We start from the raw sequence: 19242 nt of genomic DNA, 5'->3' as shown, positions 1-19242 counted from the left end.
TCATGGTACCTCTCTTTCAGGTATTTCCCCAACTCCACTGGATTCTGAATTTGTTCCTGTGGAAAATCCCAGACTACAGGGTCAGAGAATTCCTTGAGGAGTTGGCCCATATCCTCCCATTCTCCACACCACTCAGGATTTCCTCTGCCTGGGTCAGGAGTTTTATCAGCCCCTCTAGAAATCTCAGCCCATATTCTAGAGAAGCTGCAGACTGTATAGAGGAGGCTTACCAGATGACATACCAGAAAGATGGTCTCTTTAACACTCAGGGGAAACTCAACATTCTCCAGCAATGATTTAACCGATTCAGAGGAGAAGAAGGAAACGAAAGACTGCAACGCTTCATCCTCTGCTCCTCCTCCCACAAACAGGGTGAATAACCATAACCATGACCCATACATAGTAGGAAAAGATCTCAGCACCTTTATAAACTTCCTACAAATGATTATGATTAAACCAAGGCCAATAGCTACTCTAATCCGTGTCCCTCTGCTGTAAAAACTGCGTATTAATGACAATATTGGGGCTATCTCTGGATATGCAAATAAACCTAAGGACCACAAAGGTATTAAGACCTCAAAGAAGCCTAAGGATCCAAAAGACATCAAGGCCCCCACCCCAAGAGACATGAGGTCAAACAGCATAGTTACTGACTGCTAAATACTAATCAGTACAGGGTTTTTCCACTCTCTCGAGCCCCACGTATGGGCGCCAATAAGTTTGTGGTGGTTTCAGGCAGATTTTGGGAGAAACCCTCCCACGGGGCCCCCCTCCCCTCCTCCAACTGGTTCGGGAAAAAAGATTTCCTCAGAGAGAAGTGGAAAAAACCTGTTTATTAAACAGGCAAAGCACTCCCAGCACAATACCCGATGACAAGAGCTTCGTGCCGCTTACGGAGGGATAACAAACTTAAAGAAAGTCTCCTCGAGGTTCGTCACTGTGCTCCACCGCTCCGTCTCCGCTGACGCTGGGAGAAAAGGAGATGTGCAGGGCTGGTCTTGGTGGGGTGGGTCCCCTGTGGAGGCCCCCGGTGCTTCCCCAGGTCCTTAGTCCGGAGAGGTTGGAACAGTTCTGAGGAGAGGGCAAAAAAAGCAAAAAGGAAGGAAAAAAGGACAAAAAAAGAAAAAAGAAAAAAAAAGCAAAAAGCTTCAGCTATTCTACAGCGTCTAACTACGCTAGCACTAAACTAACTAATTGCCGGGGAAAAAACAACAGAGCTTCTTTTGTCTTGCCGTGTTCCAGCTCCCCCGCTTCAAGGTCACTCCGATGAGCAGAGTTTTCCTGGGGAAAAACAAACCGCGCTTGCCCTCCCCCCTGCACCCAACAGACGATTGGGGATACACAGTCACCCCAGGACACCCTCTCACCATGATACTCCTGACATTGATTTTTGGGCCTTGCATTTTGAACAAGTTAGTGTCGTTTGTTAGAAGACGTTTAGAGAAAGTTGACATCCTATTTGTCGAACGCATGCAATTACCGTGAAGTGCGCTTGTTACTAACATTTTATACCACTTTTGTATCCTATTATACTAACTTTAACAGCTTTTGCATTTTTATGACATTTATACTTTTATAACATTTATACTTTTATACTTTTTTACTTAGTCATGGGAGGGAGGGAAATGTGGGAGATTAGGGACAGGCGGTCGGAAGATATCGCGTTGTACGGGCAGACAGAACCCCTCCCTCAATTCTTAGTTGGTTAGTGTCCTTGATAAGGTAAGCAACACCTAACTTGTAACGTAAGCAGACGGAAGTGACGTAGCAAACAGAGGTTTTATAACTCCATGTAACCAGTTAATAAACGCCATTAGCTGTCCACCACACTGGTGTCTGTGAGCTGGTGGTCCGAGCAGCCTGGGTGTGGCTGCCGTGTCGTTCCTGAACCAGGTCGCTACGCCTCAGCCGAGGTAACAAATATAACCAACAGCCTGCAAATTCAGACATGACTTCACAATTTCATAGCAATTGTGGAGATTATTCTAATATCTTTTGCAAAAAATACAAAAATTACTTAGATTTAAAACCAGAACAATAACTTGTAGATAGCAGAGTGTGAAAGAAACCATTCTTGTTTCCAGTACTTGTAATCATGAACTGCACTTAGCTTGACACTTGTGCAATAATGTGAATATTTAGCTTTTCTTAGTATTTGTCCCCTAAACTCATGACTTCTAGAAATCCTTCAAAATCTATCACTTGAGAAAGAGAAGTTAAAATGAGAGATATTCTGGGGAAAATTACTCCCTTTTCTTAACATTCTTCTTCCCCACACACACACATTCCCAATTTCCCACACACATCTTTAAGGCCCTGCAATGCAAGTTTTCAGGAGCTAAATCTATGAGAGAAATCCAAAAGAAAGGCTATTTTAAAATTATCAAGACAAAAAATAAAAGTAATCTTTAACTAAATACAATGGCAAAAAGTTGGATATCTTTTGTGTCTTTTATGAGTGACAGAGAGAGGAATGATTAAAAATGTATCAAGAGCCCTGAATGCTATTTTACTGTCATTTCCTTTGATGAAACTTCACCTGACCTCAATCCCTAAGGCAATTTCAGTTTATTTTTGTTCTTCCATTTAAATTCTCCACTCCAGCAGGTGAGTACAGCCCCATCACTGCAGATTGGTTTGGGGGAGGATTGCACAGAAAATATTGGGGTTTTTTTCTGGAGAATCATTTGCAAAAACCTTAACAGGGACAATAACAGGTCACATTTACTCCAAAACTGGGATTTTTTACAGTCCCTGGGGAATTATAGAATGATTTTTTAATGTATTAATTAAAACAGAGTTGAGCCAGTGTTGGGGGTTAGGTTTGTTCCTTTTTTTTTTCTTATAGAATTTTTCCCCCATAAGTTGCTAAAAGACTAAGTACCGGTGCTTAGATGGTGCTTGACCAACACAAAAGAGGCAGCTGAAAGTAGGGAGGGGGAAGATTATGCAAGTTTGGGGGCAGGAAAAGGACAGAACTGGGGGCAGCTTGGTGCTTTTCTTGCTCTCAGCATCGGAGAGAGGAGGCCAGGCTTCTGCTTGCTGCAGGAGAAGTCCACTGTCAACAGAAAGTCCGGTCCTGGGGAATCTACCATCATCTGCTCGTGTGCCCAGGAATTCTGAGCTCCTTAGCCTGCCCTGCTGGAGCTGGGCCAGCCCTGTCCGGTCATTGTGGCTTCTTCAACGCTGCTCTTTTTTGCTACTCTGTAGCCCCGCACTCCCCTGTCTGCTGGGGACATCCTGCCATTCCAGCCACCAGCCCGGGAGTTTCCACCATTCCAGTTTGGTGCTCTCAGAGTCCCAAGAGATCAGACTGCCCCAGGCTTTGTGAAACAAAGCTCCTCGAGGTTCTTGGTTCTGTTTATAATTAATGCTGTAGTTGTTGTTGTTTGTTTGCCTTGTTATACTTGCTAGTAAAGAACTGTTATTCCTTCCCCCATACCTCTGCCTGAAAGCCCCTTTAATTTTCAAAATTATAATAACTTGGAGGGAGGGGATTGGAATTCCCATTTCCTAGAGAAGCCCTGTCCCTCCCTAGCAGATACCTGTCTTTCAAACCAAGACAACCAGTCACACCAGTTCCCACCAGTGCAGGAACTTGGTGCTACTGGTCCACCAACTACGTCATTCTGGAAGTTCTCACCAACATCCTCACTGTACATCTCTGTGATATATGTCCTAAAGTTAATTAGTGTTAAAAGATGTAAAATGTAATTCAACCCCTATAAGTTTTGTTTCTAATCCAGTATGCTAAGAGTTAACTCAGACGAAAGCGGCCCAGAGAAGGGTACAGGAATTTCTTTTGCCTGAAAAGACATAGGAGGGACATGAAGAAACCATGATTGGAATTACCAGAAAAAGAGATACGAGGATGCCTCTGCTGGGAATCGTTAAGGGGAGAACAAAGACAACGGAAAAAGGAGATGAGAGCCCGGAGAACCAGATGATTACATCAGATCGATATCTCATCCGTCTCCTCCTGAAATTAACATCTTCACGCCACACCTGGATTCGACCATTAAAGGCATTGTCTTCTCAAGCAACCCTATTCAGAATCATCAGAACTGGAACATGAATGTCTAATGAGGCTGCCTCAGAAGGAGGAACCTCGAAGTCCCGAGTTTCTCTCAGCGATCCAGTGTATAAAAAGAGACTGCTCCAAGCCAGAAATGTGAACTTGGGGGGTAACATACTGGCTAAGTGTGTTGCTGTGTTCACCCAGCGCCGATCCCGGGCTCGACGCTGTCCTTTTAATTGTGGCTGTCCGAGACTGTCATTCTGTCTCTCAATAAAATTCCAAAATTTTGATTTATCAAATTTGCTAAATCGTATTTATTACAATCTGGTGACCCCGACGTGATTGGAGTGATACTGGGCCCCCCGGACCCCTGTCTCTGACCAGGAGGCGCCCTGCTGAATTCAGCGGCCTGGCGGAGCCGGGAGGCCGGGTGGAACCGATCAACCACATGATGGACTTAAAAACAAAAGCCACACTTAAAAGGAAGATAGGCGAGGTCAAGAGCTCTCGGGGAACTTGGGGAGGTCTGGGGAACAGAACCTCCGGAGCCGCGGCGGAAAAGATCAACTCGTAAAAATCTACGTGCACAAAGAACCCACGCAGGAAAAGGATCGTAAGTATTGCGTGGTTGAGTGGGAGTGACCGAGCGTGTGGAGTGAGATGTGATTTTATTACGAAGCGAGTAGGACCCCAAAACCGCAGTTCCACTTCCCCGTGAGGGGTGTGGTCGGTTGCGAGGGAAGCGAAAGTTTCGGGGGTAAACACACACCTCACACATCAAGCCCAGAAACTCGGGGAGTTTTGGAAGGGAGATCGGTCACAGGAAGGCTGAAAGGGAAGGGTACGTCCTTAAAAGAGTTCGGGGACTGGTAAACTTTTCAGCCTAGGACCAGGAATGGTCCAGGGGAGAGAGTAAGTAGTGGAAAAGAGAGCTCATAATCACCAGGGTAAACCCCGAAAGGGAGCAATCACCCTTAAAGGGCCAGTAACTGGTGGACCCACAACATGGGACAAGGGAAAAGTAAAACCAAAGAAAAGGTCACAGGGAAATCCAAAAAGGGAACCGTTAAAGGGATCCCTGAAATCCCAATTGAAAGTCCTTTGGGATGGATGTTAGAACATTGGGACAAGTGCCCTATAAGAAAAAGGAGGTCAAAGAAACATGATACACTACTGTATGGAGGTGTGGGGAGGAGTGGAAGTACGGGACCACGTAACATGGCCTATCTTTGGGACATTTGAAGAATGGATTTGCACGGCGCTAGTGAATTATGTAAAGGAGGGGGGAAATAAAGAACAGGAATATGCGTGGATCTGGGAAAGGATTGATGCTAGACTTTTGCCAGTAAAATTAAAGGGTCCAACATCCCCCTCGGGTGATAAGTGGGAACCTTTAGATAACCTTCCTCTGCCCTACGTAGTGCCCTCGCCCCCTCCCCTTCCAAATCAGGGAAACCCCCAAGACCCTGTAGGACTGAGGTATCCCTCGGGGCAAGGGATCCCTGGCCCCTCACCTCTTCCATCTGCCCCTTCCCCAGAGTCACAGGCGGTGGCTCCATTCCCACCGGTTGGGCTCCCTCCTCCATTAGAACCCGTGCCAGCTCCCCTACCATCAGGGGGGTTAACACAAGTTCCTCAGACCCCTGCCCCACTCCTCGACACCCAGCCGCTTGAACTAGATTTGGCGGCGTTCCTCAGCCCTGCAGCCCTGGCACCGCCGGTTCCATTAGAGGCTAAACATACCCCTCCCGCTAGGAGGACTAGAAGGCAGCTAAAGAGATTGAATGAGGCAGAAAGTGAAGGGGAAGGCGAGAGAGCTAACCTCTTTCCCTTACGGGAAGTGCCTACTGCCCCAGGAATTATCAGGTACGTAAATGTCCTGATTAATACCAGCGACGTAAGAGCTTTTAAAAAGGAAATGGGAAAGCTTATGGATGACCCCTTAGGAGTATCTGAGAGGCTGGATGAGTTCTTGGGAACCAGTATATACTCATATGAGGATCTCACAGCGATCTTGAGGTCTTTGTTCAACACGGAAGAAAGAGAAATGATACGGCAAGCAGGAATAAGGGAGTGGGAGTGCCGGAACCCCCAGAGTACCCTCGGGGATCAAAAATGGCCAAGCCAGGATCCCCGGTGGAACGCCCAAACCGAAGAGGGTAGAAGGAATATGATTAATATGAGAAACATAATAATCCAGGGAATTAGGGAGGCGGTACCTCGGGGACAGAATCTAAGCAAGGTTTTTGGGGAATATCAAGGGAAAGAGGAAACCCCTACGGAATAGTTAGAAAGGTTAAGGAAAAGTCTCCAAATATACTCGGGGACGGATCCTGATTCTCCTGTGGGAAAAGTATTGCTAAAGACACAGTTCGTAGCCAAATCATGGGAAGATATACGGAAGAAATTAGAGAAAATCGAGGGGTGGCAGGAGAAAGGATTGCAAGAGTTACTTAGGGAAGCCCAGAAAATATACATGAGGAGGGACGAGGAAAAACAGAAAATACAAGCTAGGGTACTGGTAGCAGCTGTAAGGGAAGCCCAGAAGCAAGAACGTCCTCAAGCCTTGGAAAAAACCTTGAGAAGAGGACCCTCGAAGGGACCAGTGCGTCCGCAAAGAGGGACCCCTGTTAATCAAGGGGAGGGACCGGAATGCTTTTATTGTAAGAAAAAGGGTGTCCTGGTTTGGGACAAATTTGGGAGAAAACCGCTGTATAGGATCCCTCTAAGGAAGCAAACCCAAGTGGCCCCTCCCTCCAACCGGTCCGGTAAAAAAAAAAAAAAAACCCTTTGGAGAAAAGTGGAAAAAAACTATTTTACTAAACAAATGAAGTGCATACAAGTATAAAGAATGAATAATATGAAACAATAAAACCTCTCCTTCTGAAGTGAGATGGCAAATTGAGAAAGTCCTTGCCGTGGGTGTAGCTTGGCTCTCTCTCTCAGTGCCTCTCCTCAGTCCCAGTCTCTCCGGCGCTGCTGGAAAATGCCGAGGTCCAGGCCCCGGTGGGCCGCAGGTGCAGCTCCCAGTGCTCCCCTGGGTTTTCAGTCCAGAGCAGGTTTAAACAGTTCCAAGAAAAAGGAAAAAAAAAACAGTCCAGGGAACTTCTCTGCCCTAGCTAGCTGAAACTAACTAAAAGCAAAACAAGATCTCTGTCCTGCAGTCTCTCCAAGCCTCCGCCGAACACGCTGTCCGCAGCAGAATGTGGAGGAGTCAGGCAGTTTTCTCAAAACAAACTCCGCGCTTCTCCTTGCTCTTAGAACCAGTCTTAAAGGCACAGGACTCAATATACAGCACAAACAGAACAGACGATTGGGGATACAAGCATCATAAAGTTACCCTAGGACAAAGGGGCAGATGAAAAAAGATTGCAAGAAAAGAATGAGAGATGAAAAGATGCTTCAGGAAGACTAGGGACGTCGGGGGCTCTTCATTTTAGGGTCCTTAACATCAAGGGAGCCCTTGATAACCTTAAAAATTGGACCCAAGGGAACAGAAATGGATTTTTTAGTAGACTCTGGGGCTGAGAAAAGTACGTTTAAGCAGCTGCCTCCAGGATGCCAAGTAAGCAAGGAATTTATGGTAGTTATAGGGGCTAAGGGAGAACCTTTTAGGGTTCCCATAGTAAAAGATGTAGAGATTGAATCTGAAAATAGAGTCTGTTTAGGGGATATGTTGTTGGTAGAGGAAGCTGATTATAACCTGTTGGGCAGAGATTTGATGGTTGCACTAGGTATTAGTTTAGTTGTAAAGGATTCACGGATAGTGGTCAGTATATATAAACTAACCTGCGAGGATGAGGAGAAAATTAACCCCAAAGTATGGCATACGGGAAGGGAAGCAGGAAAGCTGGACATGAACCCCATTTCAGTTGAAATAGAAAGGCCTGAAGACCCCATAAGGGTGAAACAGTATCCTATTCCTTTAGAAGGGAGACAAGGACTAAAACCTATCATAGAAGACCTAATAAATAAAGGCATTTTGGAACCTTGTATGTCCAGACATAATACCCCAATATTAGCCATTAAAAAGACAGATGGGAGTTATAGGCTAGTGCAAGATTTGAGAGCAATAAATGAGAGAACAAAAACTCGATTTCCCGTAGTTGCAAACCCATACACACTTCTGAATAGGGTCTCCCCAGAAGATACATGGTATAGTGTAATAGACCTAAAAGATGCATTTTCGACCTGCCCTTTAGCCGAAGGCAGTCGTGACTTCTTTGCATTTCAATGGAAGGACCCTGAAACTAATCGTAAGCAGCAACTGAGATGGGCCTCCCTGCCTCAAGGATTTGTGGACTTGCCCAACCTATTTGGACAAGCCTTAGAGCAATTGCTATGTCAGTTTTCCCCCAGGAAAGGGACAAAAATCTTGCAGTATGTAGATGACCTGCTAGTTGCTGGAGAAACAGAGGAGGACGTAAGAGAATGCACCATTGAATTATTAAACTTTTTGGGAAAAAAAAGGTTTAAAAGTATCCAAGCAGAAATTGCAGTTCACCGAACCAGAGGTAAAGTATCTGGGGCACTGGATTATAAAAGGAAAGAAAAAGTTAGATCCAGAAAGGGTATCTGGTATATTAGAATTACCTCTCCCAAAGAATAAAAGACAGATACGCCAGATGTTAGGGCTTTTAGGCTACTGTAGGCAATGGATAGAAGGGTATAGTGAGAAGGCAGAATTTCTATATGAGAAATTAACCACAGAAAAGGTAAAATGGACTGAGCAAGATGACAGGGAATTACAACGACTAAAGGAAGCCCTGATAACTGCCCCTGTCCTGAGCCTCCCTGACGTAAACAAGAAGTTCCAGTTATTTGTGGATGTAAGCAATCACACAGCTCATGGGGTTTTAACACAAGAATGGGCTGGAGACAGAAAACCTGTAGGCTACCTCTCAAAATTACTGGACCCTGTAAGTAGGGGATGGCCAACATGTTTGCAAGCTATAGTGGCCGTGGCCCTATTAGTGGAAGAAGCCAAAAAGATCACGTTTGGGGCTCCCCTCATAGTTTACACCCCACATAATGTGAGAACTATTTTACAGCAAAAAGCTGAAAAATGGCTTACGGATGCAAGGCTTTTAAAGTACGAAGCCATTCTTATCCATGCCCCTGAATTAGAATTAAAGACCACAAAAGCTAGCAATCCAGCAGGATTTCTTTTTGGGGAAGCACCGGGCAGGCCCTCACATAATTGCTCTGACTTAATAGAATTGCAAACAAAGGTAAGGGAAGACCTGGAAGATGAGGAACTGGAAGAGGGAGAAAAGTGGTTTGTGGACGGCTCAGCCAGAGTCATAGAAGGGAAGAGGAAATCAGGTTATGCCATCATAAATGGGAAAACAAGGGAAGTAATTAAATCAGGCCCATTAAGTGCTTCTTGGTCAGCTCAAGCATGCGAGTTGTTTGCAGTATTACAAGCTCTAAGAGAGCTAAAAGGAAAAGTAGGAACCATTTTTACTGATTCCAAGTATGCTTTTGGGGTGGTACATACTTTTGGAAAGATTTAGGAAGAGAGGGGATTAATAAACACTCGAGGGAAAGGTTTAGTGCATGAGGATTTAATAAGACAGATCTTAAAGGCTATAAGAGAACCGAAAGCTATTGCCGTGGTATATGTAAAGGGACATCAAACAGGATTACAGTTTAGAACAAGGGGTAATAACTTAGCTGATCAGGAGGCCAGAAGGGCAGCTCTTCTTACCCTTAACATCCCTGAAAGCCCCAAGGGTGACCCCCAGGAATTTCCCCCTCACCCTACAGAAAGAGAAATTGAGGAGTTCAAAAAGATAGGAGGAATATTGGAAGAAGGAAAATGGAGACTATCTGATGGTCGAGAATTAATTCCCAAAACTTATGCCCGGACAATAAACCCACTGGGGAACTCAGGCATTAGCCGAACAATTCCTAAAATTTTTTGGATGCAAAGGTATTTTTGAATTAGCAAAACAGGAGGTCCAAAGTTGCATGGTATGCCAGAAGATTAATAAATCTAGAATCAGGCAAGTTACACAGGGAGGACGTCCCTTAGCATACCGCCCCTTTGGGAGAATTCAGGTGGACTTCACCGAACTACCAAAAATTGGTAGACATAGGTATTTATTAGTAATAGTGGATCAATTGACCCACTGGGTGGAGGCATTCCCCAGCCCTAGGGCAACAGCCCAGACGGTAGCACGAAGGTTATTGGAAGAAATAATTCCTAGATACGGAATCCCAGACTCCATTGATTCAGATCAGGGAACCCACTTCACATCCAAAATCACGAAACACTTAGCAGATGCCCTTGGGATTAGATGGGAATATCACACACCCTGGCACCCCCAGAGTTCAGGGCAGGTAGAATGAATGAATCAGACATTAAAAGCCCAGTTATCAAAGCTTATGCTAGAAACTAAGATGTCATGGGTAAAGTGCCTTCCCTTAGCTCTCCTTAACATTAAAACTCAACCCCATTCAGGATCTAGTTTGTCCCCTTTCGAAATGCTATATGGAATGCCATATGAACACGGAATGCCAGTGGGACACCCTCGAGTGGAAGATTGTCAGATCCAGTCTTATCTTGTTTTAATTAATAAAAATTTACAGGAACTCCGAAAACGCGGACTAATAGCACAAAGCACACCCTTAGGATTCTCCATACACAAAATCCAACCAGGGGACAAGGTGCTAATCAAGATGTGGAATGAAACCCCGTTGTCACCTTACTGGGAGGGACCTTTCCTCGTCCTCCTCACCACTGACATGGCTGTAAGAACAGCAGAAAAAGGCTGGACCCACTCGTCTCGAGTGAAAAGAATTGAACTGCAAGACAGCTCTCCACAGTGAAAAATCACCTCAGCTCCGGGAGATTTGAAGCTAAAGATTCACTGGGAAACCCAATGACCAGCGCTTATCGGATAAGTTGTAACCAGGCAGGGTGTCCCTGCCATCCATTTATTCACTTTAAGTGCGGGTATTGTAAACAGATTTGGGTGACTCATTGTTACCGGGGAGCCAGGCCTTGGAGTTTATGTGAAAACTGTTTAGAAGAAGAGAACAGGCTCACAAACCTTTTTCTATACATTGCCACAGAGTCGGGCCTTTTTGAATTGGATTCTCCTGAGTGGTTCCATTACTACACAAACGGGATAAGAGAAGAATTGAATAAAAGGGCGTAACCACTAGTAATTGAGTGTAGGAAGACAGTGAAAGTACCCTGCATAGCTGACCAGATAAAAGCAGCCAAGTGGGAACAGTACAAAAGATGGTATGCTCAAAGGAGCACCCATGGGGGCCCGGAAGAATATCCCTGCTGCCAAGAAGATAGTTTACCCCGACGCTGGTGGCACCCCAACGGGTGTAGGGTTGGGCAGAGGGATACACCTATGGGTAACCCTGGTGATCCTGAGTCTAGCCGTGTACCCCACGAATGGCCTCCCCAACCCCAAGGAGAGAATGGGGAAGGGAACTGACCCACAGGAGGTTCAATTAGAGCCTGCCTGGGACCAAGTCTCAAAATCCAGGGTACGAGTAGACTGTCCCAAATTGCAAAGGGGAGGGGGCTGCAAATATAATAGCGGGCTCCAGATAAACAAAACCAATAACCCAATGGCAATGTCTAGGAAAAGGAGAGGGCTAAGTAACTTGCCTCTAATCCCCACTTGTAAAGAATGTAACAAAACAGTGTGGATTGGGGGTAAAAGGGAATCTACTTTTGTGGGATATTTACAAGTAAACAAATTGTGTTATGATAAGAACAAATTAGAAATGTGCACCCTAAACGGGAAAACATATTGGGTGGGACAGAATAAGAAACTTCAGACAGCCTCCTTAAATGGAGGACCCATATTACTGGATTTATTAAGTGACAACGATGAAAGGGTATGCCTAAAATTGGAAAAAGTATTCTGTTTTTCTAAGGATGAGGAAGAGTTGGACCCAGAAAATAAGATACAAAAGGTAGCCCTAGAACTCAAGAGGCAGGAGTTAGAAGCAAAAAGAAAAAGAATGGAACAAGAGAGGATGAGGACACTTAGTGAACAATATGAACAATTAGAAAGGCAGTCTAGTGATTGGAGTTTATCCGCCTCTGGCAAAAACCTCTTTTTGGATTTAGTACAAGAGATTGCCACAGAATTAGGACTAACTAACTGTTGGATCTGTGGGGGACTAAAATCAGCTGAAAGATGGCCCTGGAAGGGGGAAAGTTTGGCCCCTGAACAACTCCTAAGGTGGGATAACAAAATCCTAAAAACAATGACTCGGCCAGAGGGATAGACACTAGATGAAAGAATAATAAGGACCATTTGTATTAGCAGGGAAGGGAACACATATAGTGAAACAGTAGGCTACACCCCATGTCTATCCACATTAACAGTGAACTCTAACAAGTCTAAAATGTGGCAGCCCAAACCACCAAATGGGTATTGGGGAAAAGAAAGAGAGAAAGGATGTAACTGGATAGAGGAAATTGAACTATGCTGGCACAAATTAACAAATGCTAACCCCTACTACTCCCTGACCGACCTTAGGGAATTTTGGGAAAAAACAGAAAATATAAACATTAAATGGAAAGCCCCGAGTGGGATTTACTGGATCTGCGGGAAAAAAGCTTACAGCGAATTACCCCGAAAGTGGAAAGGATCCTGTACCCTGGGGATGATTAGACCTTCTTTTTTCACGCTACCCAGAACTGGCAGTAACCTGCTAGGGGCTCCATTGTATGAGACTCTCAGCTGAAAAAGACGAGAGATAAAAAGGGAACTCCCGCAGGCAGGGGGAAACCAGAGATGGGGGGAGGAAGAATGGCCTGCAGAACGCATAATAGAATACTATGGCCCTGCCACGTGGGCACAAGACGGAAACTGGGGCTACCGAACCCCAGTATACCTACTAAACCGACTTTTAATTGTGTTCTTTTAATTGTGGCTGTCCGAGACTGTCATTCTGTCTCTCAATAAAATTCCAAAATTTTGATTTATCGAAATTGGTGAATTGTATTTATTACATCTCTAATATCTGTTTCCACCTGATTTATAAATGTAACATTCCCACTGGAATTTGAGGGGGGGGGGGGGGGTGAAGCTAGCATGAATAAAAACTTAAAAACTAGATTATAAACTCTTGGCAGAAGGAATGGATCCAGTGTTTGTACAGGAATCTTACATTGCAGGTTTTTTCTTTCTTTAAAACTATTTTCCAATAGGTTTCATGATCTCAGGGGTTGAGTAGAAATCATGGAATGCTGCTGCCATGGGTTAGTACAGTTTGGTTTTTTAGTTATAGAAGAATGTAAAATAATTCTCCAGGTCAGGACCTGGGAATTTCTTTGGAAGACACAGCAACCTATCAGAGAGTTAGTTGGAATATTGGCATCTGTTCTGACCACTGAAATTGTTAGCTGTGACTTTGGGAAGTACCATATAAAACCCCATGAATTTCCTGTAGGTGGGTCCTTTTTCTTCTTTCCTTTAGCCAGAGAGAGACAGGTAACATCGAGCTGGGCCTGCTGCTCCCCTCTTTTTGGGGGGAGCTGGCCTGAGGCCTGGCCGGATCCCATTGGCTCCCAGGTGAAGGAGGGGGAGGGAAAGAGAGGTTGCTGTTTTGTAACAGCTACTTTCTTCAGACTTCCCTGAAGCAGGGCGAAATCTCTGCTGGGCCCTGATAAGAGCTATGGGCACCATTTGGGCCGAGGCCACCCCGATTTACACCGAGGGGTGGGCTGAAAAAAACATTTATGATCCTGCCTAGTTTTTTTGTAATTCCAGACTGCCTAAGTGCTCCAATCTCTGATGTTTCTGTGAGTTCTTCCTCCCTCATCAGCACGGCCTTGAACATCTAACACCACGAGCTACAGAGAGAGAGACAAAGACTCCAAGCAGATTTAACTCTTTCTTAGCAACATAAAGCTTCCAGAGCTTAGCCCTTCTCTAAGAGAGTAAAAAAAGACAGAGTGAACATAAAGACCAACAGCATAAAGTCAGTAGCAAGAGTGATAAGACTATTAAGACAGAGGGTTGAAGAGTTAGTTGTTCTATTCTTATTTGAGTCATAGAAATAAACTCTATATTTAAGTCATTCCTTTAAATCATGGGAAAAATATGCATTTAAGATGATTGTTTTAATTTGTGTGTAGATTTGAGCAAAGGTGTTTGTGATGAACTAAGTAATATCCTATAAGATGCTTGAACAGAGATAAAGATGAGAAGCCCCCTGTGCCAGTGAAGAAGTGAGAAGATATCTCTGTACCTTAAGGTAAAGAATCCTTTGCTTTAGAGTTATTCATCTTTAAAAAGTAACACCCCAGTATGCAAAAGTCTAAGACCCATGACCCATAAGCAGATTAAGAAACTGCTCCTGGAAGGGTCACAAAGGCAGGTTTCTCCGAGCAGTTCTTTTTGTAACAGTTTAAAACCCACAAGAGAACTGTTCTAAGTTGTCAGTAAAATCCATAACTCTAAAAGATACTCTTCCCCTAATGAATTGATGAAAGACTATTGTCAGATAGTGAAACTAACTAAAAATTACAAGTTTTGTCTCTTTATGTTGTTTTGTAAAAAAGTGAACAGTTTGCAAGGGGAGAAAAGAGTGTTTTTGAAGTTTCATTCTGTTTTACTTTTTTTTTCGAACTTTCTTTTTTTCTATTCTTTTAGTGTATGTTAATAAAACTATTTGTTAATTTTAAAGTTAAGCCTGCTTTGTTTTTCTCCTAGTCTCTCTCCCACAAAAAAAGTACCAAAACCAAAATTTAGTGAACATGAAACCACTACAGCTGCATAATTAGACTCTGTTCTTGAAGTGTTAATGGGATAATAAAAAAAAAGGACTTGATGGTCTTAAAGGTCTTTTCCAACTAAACATTTGCAGGATTCTCTATCTACAAAAATCCTGTAAGTTCTGTAAATTATGCCAGGTGATGAAATGTTGAGGAATTTTCTGACCTATTTACTACATCACAGACTGATTTAGGGGATAAACAATCCTCATCCATAGGAATTGATCTGATGCTGAGGCTTCTGATGGCACATTTTTAATCTCTCAGCAAAAAGTATAAGATATAACAGTCAAATTAAGCCTAGAACCAAAGTGCTTAGTTTTAGCTTGTGCTACTGTACCAGCTTACCTTGGGATGAAGAGATTCTTCACCACACATGGCCTTTGTTATCATCCTAAAATATATTTTATTCCATAAGCAGAAGATATGGATTCAATGTAGGCTTTGCTGTTCTCTGCTGTCAGCCCAAAGCGTGATCTGACTGGATTTATAACATCTCAGTTCCATATTGTTCTCTCTAGAGAAATTTCAGGACAAAAAAATAAAATAAAATTGTCCCAAGCTGACACAAACATCAGCATTTCTTGCAAATCACCAGGCAAAAAATGCTCAGTTTGGAGTAACTGAGATTTTTGTAGGAATGAATCATTTTGAAAGGTTTCATTTCTTCTGGCCTTCTTAATTTTCATTTTCTTGCTACCTGCAGATAAAAAATGAGATTAAAACCAGACCTGTTGGGTTTCAAAATTATAAAATAGATTACCCTGACAATTTCCAAACTCTGTTGTTGTAAAGAGGTGACTCATTAACTTTGATCCTCTCCTGGTCGTGATTTTATTCTCCACAAACTGGCCCTTCCTGAGAACATGAAGGAGTTACAACAAAAGTCCTGTAGATCTCAGTCATGAACCTTTTACGATCTTAAATATTTCACAATATTCATAAAACACTTAATAGACACTTAAAATTCAAGTTTCTACACCTGCTCTTATCCGAGCTGCATTTCCTTTGCACTTCTGGACACATCCAGCTCTGTGCTGTGTAATCTGGGGCAAATTCTGCCCAGTTTTCCATCCCAATATCTCCACTGGGTTCTCCAGGAATGTGTCCAGCTCCTGAGTGACAGAGGCACTCATCTGAGAGAGCACCAGGTTTAAGTGGAGGAACAAGGGGATCAGAAAGCACCTCAGGGAGGGAGATCAGGTGAAGGTTAATCAAAGGAAATGACAGTTTGATGGTATGTACGGCCCTGGAGATCACATGTGGAGATTTTGTTGGGAAATATTTAACTGTTTTATCTCTATTTAGGAAGAAAGCAAAGTCAAGTGCATGAAAATGCAGGAGAAGACACGGATGCCCCTTAGCCTGGCATGGGTGGGATGCAAACATTCCAGCTGGGAGGCAGAGAGAGCCAAAAGATGCCAATTCTTCACATGGTTTCACTTACATCAAACATTTCACTCCCATAAAACACAGCACAGTGGCTGGAGAAGCAGGGAAATTCAATAAACCTCTCACTTGCCTTGCTCCCATATTTATCCCAACATTTATACTCTTCTCCCAAAACAGGTGCTGGAGCTAAGAAGGGAAACTTTGTGGAAGCCTCAAACTTATTTGTGTCTTGTAATAAACTTGGCTTGGCCACCACATTCCTGCCTTATTTACGTTTCCTTTCCAACAATTTTCGTGCATTCGGATTTTTACTTTCAAGAGTTCTTTCCAAACCTGATTTTAAGCATGTGTGCAGGTGGAAAGGGAGTTTTAAATACTGTCTCCTCAAATATATAATCATGAAATTTATTCTAGTATTTGTCCTCAATTAATTGGGGATTTAAACCCATACCACCTGACTGATCAATCACAAATACATAACACAGCCTGAATTCTGATTTCTACTTTTGATTAATAAAAAAAAAAAAAGAGTCACTAAAAAAATTCTGACAACTATTTTTTCTTCATTCTTCCTACAGAATAAGAGGCAAAATTCACTGAGTGAATTATTAATTCTGAGTTATTCATCCAGCCCTACTAAAAACTAATCTGTTTCTTTTTTTTAAGCCTCAAAAAGGTCTTTCAGAGGTTGCAATAATGAAATATGGCAGCAGATCTTGAAATGTGCCCTCAGTCAGGCTTCAGATACGGAAAAGGTTACAGAACCAGAGTTATTAACCCAAATCACTCTGACAATTGTTTTCGAACACAGTCTGTTGGAGTCTTTATAATGCAAGGTCATAAATGTTCAGAACTAATTTATTGCTTTTTGTTACACCTGGCAAAAACACACTGTCAGATTGAGTTGTGTTGACACAACGATGCAGATGAGCATTTAAGTTGCATTTTGATGCACATTTGTAAATATTTTTTTTGCCATACCTGTGTGTGGTTAGAAGAAAAGGATTTAGAAACATTCATAAAGGAGTTAAAAATGTCCACAACGGAGCAAAAACAGAGGATGAGGCTATGCTGTCATTCACAAATGGGAAATGTTTGCGCAAATAGTTGTATATATGAAATTAAATGGGGAAAAGACCCTATTTGAATTTGTCAGTATTGATATTTTTGGTTTGCACACGGTTCTCTGGTATCTCTCAGATTTCCATTAGTAAACATGTAAAAACATTTGCTTTATTCACATATTGACTTCCATGCCAGGCAAGGATTCCCCACACACCAACGACAGAGATACAAAACCTTTCATCCTACATGGCTTTTTTTCCTTTTTTTAATCAGTAATTTCAAAGCCTGAGACAATTCCATTTGTCCCAAAAATTCCTCAATTTGTCTCTTTTTCTTGCAGTGGTTGCCACCACTCCCACCTATGCCAGGGAAGTGCCAATCCCAAAGAGGGACAAGTCAGGAAAGGAGGGGAGAAGGATCCCCTTTACAGGGACAAAACACTCATTTGTAAAGATTAAGGGTGTTTTAAGGATCAAAAAGAATACATTACAAGAAAGCTTATTTTAATAATAAAAAACTGTCCCACAGACCAAGAATTCCATAAAGGATGAATTACAAGGCTTCCAAAGCCCTACAGAAGCAGGGCACTGAAATACAGAGATGGGGTAGAAAAACAGAGGAGCATTTCTACATCAAAAATGCTCCTATCCCAATGTCTCCAAAGTATTTTTTCTCAGTAGAAAGACAAACTTGTGAAATTACCATTCTTTTCAAAATAACCACACAATACTTCTTTAATAACACTTTTCCCTCTTACAGATTTTATAGTCCAAGAATATAAACTTCATCTTTCCATTATCTGGGGGCAGAATCATTTAATTGTCCTGACAAGTTTATTCCTTTTGAATTCTTATTTTTACCACAATTATGAACTAGAAGAGCTGTAGCTGCATGCTAAAACTGCTGCATTCAAGACTTGTAGGCATCTGTATGATATTGAAAATAATTTCCAGTATAAAACAGTTAACAGAATAACCCTAGATAAAGGCAAATATAATATTAATTCCATTCTTTTTGTTGGCAATGTTGTAAAGTCCATTGCTCAAGTAAAGAGCACTTTGCTGAGCCAGATACAAATTAATTTTAACATTCTTCTTCAAATAGGAATTTTAAAAGTCAAGTAAAGGCTGCAGTAGCTTTGAAACATTTCAGTTATTGTTTTAATCACCTATCAAAGAGCTGTGAGACTGCAGAGGGAGGGGTGCAGAGGGAAGGGAGAACAACACCTGGCTTATTAGCAATCATTTTTTCTGACATAAAGAAGAAAAAATACTTTCCAAGCCCTCAGACCAACAAAAAGCTCAACAAAGTCAACACAGATTGGGGTTTTGTCAGTGTATTAATGTTGTGATTTTATCCTGGACTACGTGTTCTTATTCTGTCAATAACAACTTTCACTTTTAAATAAACCCACCAAACTGCCAAATATTAAATATATGAATTCTGACAGCTTTAAAGCTTGTTTTTCCACCCAAAGCTGATGCACACATGGGGCTTCTTTACAGGGTCTGGCTCTATAGCAAATAAAAGGTCGCTTCGCTTTCACCACAACTACACAAAAAAAAAGTACATTTTTTGTCATTCCAACCCTAAATAGAATTGGAAACTGGAGGTTATTGGGACTCCTGCTGGCCTTTGACATCCAGCACCTCAGGAATCAGCAGTGCTGGGGGAAAAAGAAGCCCCCTCAGATGCAGAGTTGTCATCCCCACCCTCCATCTGTGGCCATGCTGGGAAGAAGTGCTGACCCCATCATTCTACTGTAAACACTGCCAGAATCAACAACAACAAATCCAGAAATGAAAAAGGAAATGGGATGTCAGGAGTCAGGTCAGACCATTTTATTTGCACATGTGTCAGTAAAGATAGAAGGAATTGCTGAATTACATTAAATCAAAGCAAATCTGCTAATTAAAACAGCTAAAATTATGTTTGTGAAGATGTGCGACTGGTTTCCTGCTTATCTTCAAATAAGCCTCCCCATAATATAAACATGTTTCTATCT

The sequence above is a fragment of the Hirundo rustica genome, chromosome W, assembly GCF_015227805.2.
Source record: "Hirundo rustica isolate bHirRus1 chromosome W, bHirRus1.pri.v3, whole genome shotgun sequence".
Taxonomy (NCBI): Eukaryota; Metazoa; Chordata; class Aves; order Passeriformes; family Hirundinidae; genus Hirundo; species Hirundo rustica.
Note: the sequence above shows the minus strand (reverse complement) of the source record.